Raw genomic sequence first — 5000 nt, forward strand, 5'->3', positions numbered from 1 at the left:
GAGAGAGAGAGAGAGAGAGAGAGAGCGAGAGCGAGAGAGAAAGAGAGAGAGAGAGAAAGAGAGGAAGAGCGAGAGAGCGAGAGAGAGAGGGAGAGAGCGAGCGCGAGAGAGAGAGGGAGAGAGCGAGCGCGAGAGAGAGGGAGTGAGAGAGGGAGAGAGAGGGAGAGAGCGAGAGAGAGAGAGAGAGAGAGAGAGGGAGGGAGGGAGAGAGCGAGAGAGAAACAGAGAGAGTGAGAGAGAGGAAGGGAGGGAGGGAGAGAGGGAGAGAGAATGCGTGAGAGCGAGAGAGAGAGAGAGAGAGAGGGAGGGAGAGAGAGAGAGAGAGAGAGAGAGAGAGAGAGAGAGAGAGAGAGAGAGAGAGAGAGAGAGAGAGAGAGAGGGAGAGAGAGAGAGAGAGAGAGAGGCAGAGAGAGAGAGAAAGTTAAATATTCTACAGTTACAGAAAAGAGTAATTTGTCATTCTCGTACCTTTCATAAGACCTACAAAGAACCAACGTATCAGTGGGAGAATGCAAATTACGAGAGGAACAGAGCAATGCTGTGAAATAATTCTTTGCCCTATTATCTAAACAATGAATATTCCGAGTAAGGAAAAATAGTAGACCATTGTTCTGTATCTGTAGCAAGGATTAGGCAGGGAGGAGGGGGGGGGGGGTTGCCATCACCGTACAAGGATCTCCCGACACAGGAAATAACGGGGAAAATAACCAGCAGAAAAAGAATAATATTTTCGAGATGCTAGGCTTACAATGTCAGTCTCTTGTTGTATTTAGTTTTTTTTTTCTCGTAAATTTCTTCTTGGTACCTCGAGGGATCGCTGGAGAGTCTTGTAACCGGAAATATGATATGTGGGATATATAGCTTGGTATTATCTGAGGATTGTAATAGTATGTGTGTATGTACTGCATTTCTTTCTCTCTCTCTCTCTCTCCTTTCTCTGTCTCTTTCTCTTCCCCCTCTCTCTCTCTCTCGCTCTCTCTCTCTACACACACACACACACACACACACACACACACACACACACACACACACACACACACACACACACACACACACACACACACTTGTTTCCATATACATGAAAGTGGTTATCTGAATACGTAATCGTTTGTAATAGGTAACCAACGTCAAGACGAAGGAAATGCAGCAGATCCAACAAAATTATACAAAAACAGTTATAAAAATAGATAAAAGGAAAAAAGAAAAGAAGAATCATACATGTAGCTTAAAAAAAACATCAAAATCACCTGATTCTACAGACAGGACGAAACGATCAAAAGAATTATGAAAACAGTATAAGAAGAGCGCAATCGAAGCAAAAGTGCATGTAAACAAACGCCCGCATGCAATGAAAGTTTGCATGGAAGAGAGGAACGAAGGAAGGGAGGAACGGTGGAAGGAGGGAGGAAGGAGGGAGGTAGAGAATGGGAGAGATAGATACATAGATAGAGAGATAGATAGGTAGATAGACAGAAAGATGGACTGTGAGAGATAAAGTGGGAGAAAGCGAAAGAGAAAGAGAGAGAGAGAGAGAGAGAGAGAGAGAGAGAGAGAGAGAGAGAGAGAGAGAGAGAGAGAAAGAGGGAGAGAGAGAGAGAGAGAGATTATGGATATTAGAGAGATAAAAAAATAAGATAATGCTAAACAAATAATAGAATCATAATCAAGAGAAATAAAGAATGTCAAAGAGTGAATGAAATCACTAAATAAACTGCTATTATTACTAATATTACTACTACTACAAGTGAGAATAACCATAGTACTAGCATTATCATTTGATGATGATAATGATACTAACGGTGATAATGATAACACAAAGGGTAATCATACCGCGAAATAAGTAACAGCAAAAAAGGCATTAAGATAACATGCGAAACGGATGTAGTTTCTCCCATCCTTAGTATATTTGAGTTATCCCTAAAAAAGAAATACGCGCAGAAAAAAAGCAGAAGAAAACGAAGAAAGGAAATAAAAGATAAAAGAAGCCCAGTTGGCCACTTTTTCGAAGCAACATTTCCGCCGTTCTCTAAACATCAGATAATAAAGCAACCAGAAAACAAATTGAAATCTACACTATCATAAACGGACGAATATTAGATTACAGTTAACTATTTTTCTTGATGAGATAAACGATAATTGCATAATAGAAAAATGATTTGTAGGAAAATTTCTTAAATTTCTTCCTTCTTTTACGGGGCCTGAAAGAGTTGTCCGAGCTCTCACGGCCTCACTGCTGGTCGTACTTGAGGTTTTTTGATGAAAAGTGCGTAGGATCAGAGTTTAATAATTATATGATTCCCTGCGTTACTTTCTTATTCATTGCACTGCATGAAACAATATAAAATAAATACGCTATAAAGCCAATAATGTAACAACAGTCAGCAACATAAAATACACTCGCATCTCATACAGATAATGTATTAGATATTTAAGTAAAGAAAATGCGATATCAAACCTATAAACACGATTTATCTAAAAAAAGTATACGACTATTCACTATTCATCGTGAAAGTTACAGAACTGAAGGCTTAAAGTCACTCTATGAGACTGGCTCTAAGACCCAGCTGAAGTGACATCGGATGAAATTTCCGTGGTGTTCATACGATGATGACTTAATCAATTTTTATATTTGGTGTATTTAAACATAGGAAACTATTTAAATTTTGCTTTAAATTCTTTTCATTTGCATCAAAATATCTGTAGTCATGAAAGATAACAAGAGTAGACCCTATAAAAAAAAAAAAAAAAATCCATAGTGAGGTCAACATCCGTCGGTCGTCTTTTGTTTCCATTTAGTAGACGAATTTCCGTAGAATTCCAGCCCTAAAGAGAAACAAATGAACAATAGAGTCCAATTAACTTTTTGTTGTTTTTGTGATTCTAAAAGCAGGCAAAAGAAAGAAAGAAAGAAAAAAAGGACCCAAACTGAGATATTAATTTTCTCTTACTTTTCTTTTTGTCTCAGATTTCTTGATTAATTTTTTTTCTATCCAGTTTTTCCTTGATCCTTTATTTATTAACGTTATTATCAACATTATTTCTTTAATATGATTTTCTCGATATTCCATATTCCACTTCATTTTCCTATGGATTTTCTTGCTGTTTCTTTGGAATTTCTTTATTTTCTTTATCTGTTTATTTTCTCTCTCTTCTTTGACGCTCCTTATCTTCCTTAAACATTCCTTTGACACTGATAGACTTTCTTTAACATTTACCTATACGTATATATCTCCATTTCTATCAGTCATATCAATCTAACATGTTTAGGCTACATGGACATAAATCCTGTGCTTATATCCCTGACCTCCCAGATGGCAGCACTTGATGAATACTCTGCTACGTCACCATCAAAGTCTTCGAAGGAGATATCGTACTTCACGTGCAGCGCTGGTCAGTAAAGCGATCTGATTTATTAGAATTCACTGGTAGGAGAGATAGATAGAGGGAGGGGAGGGAGGGAGGAGGAAGGAGGAAGGAGGGAAGGGAAGGAGGGAGGAGGGAGGGAAGGAGGGGCAGGCAGGAGGGGAGGTGTGGGGGGGGGAGGGAGGGAGAGAGGATATATATATATGTAGAGAGAGAGAGAGAGAGAGAGAGAGAGAGAGAGAGAGAGAGAGAGAGAGAGAGAGAGAGAGAGAGAGAGAGAGAGAGAGAGAATTTTAGCAGGCATATGGATAAGTACATGGATAGATATATAAAGAGACAGCTAGGTAGATAGATAGACAAAGAAATAGATAGGTAGATAGGCAGATAAACATACAAACAGAATACTACATTCAACAAGGATAAGAGAAAAAATAAATTTAAAGTGAGGATCTTCAGAGTTCCTATATATCCTCTTACTCTTTTTCGCTCTCCACTTGAACTCATTAACGAGGAAAAGTTCACAAAGTTTCCTTTTTTACGAAGAATCACTCGCCTCTTCAACTCCGAAGGTACCCCACACCTTCCCAAGTCACGGACAAGACCAGTCAAGGAGTACGTCTGCCTTGCGTGGGATGAAGCAACTCCTCTCAATTTATCGGATTAAAAATGTATGCCGTCTCAGTGGCTTAGATTTCCCTAAGATCGAAACCGACACATTTCAGTACAGGACACACGGAACAAAACTCCCATTGTTGTTAATGTCCTAAGATAGCTTACCACACCCGACATCACTCAAAAACAGTGGAAGAAAGGAGAGGATGTTATACCATGAGAAGGCCCTCAACACGTTAAGCTTGGAGGCTTCTCTCGCGTAAACGACATAGCATCAAAGGAGCTTTACATGGAAATGATACAATGTGTGGCATAATATGTGACAAAAATGCGTTACTGATCTACTACAGGAGACAAGAGCAGGACTCACTGTTTTGCACAGATCCCAGCAGGATAGCTTACCACACCCGACATCACTCAAAAAACAGTGGAGGAAAGGAGAGGATGTTATACCATGAGAAGGCCCTCAACACGTTAAGCTTGGAAGTTTTTCCCACATAAACAACATAGCATCAGAGGAGCTTTACATATAAATGATGTGATGTCTGGAATGATATATGTGACAAAAGATGTGTTACTGATCTCCTCTAACGGATTGCAATGCAGGACACACAGAGCATGACTCACTGTGTTGCACAGGTCCCAGCAGGATAGCATACAGCCACCGACATCACTCCAAAACAGTGGAGAGGTGAGGACATCATACCACAAGAAGGCTCTCAAGACGCTGAGCCTGGAGGTTTCTCTCGCGTAAAAGACAACGCATCAAAGGAGCTTTACATGTAAATGATGTAATGTGTGGAATGGTATATGTGATTTACTCGAATTACCTTAATCTATAACATATGTGAATTTTGTAAAAAAAAAAAAAAACTACTTTCACTGGTCTTGGTTTACGTTATTTATCTTTTCTACCTTTGATGTTTAAAGTTAATGCAATCAGAACATTGCTGTGCATATGTTTTGAAATTTGTTCAGATTGGTATTATATTAACCGAGAACTTTAGTTCTTAGAAACCTTCTTT

The sequence above is a fragment of the Penaeus vannamei genome, chromosome 13, assembly GCF_042767895.1.
Source record: "Penaeus vannamei isolate JL-2024 chromosome 13, ASM4276789v1, whole genome shotgun sequence".
Lineage (NCBI taxonomy): Eukaryota > Metazoa > Arthropoda > Malacostraca > Decapoda > Penaeidae > Penaeus > Penaeus vannamei.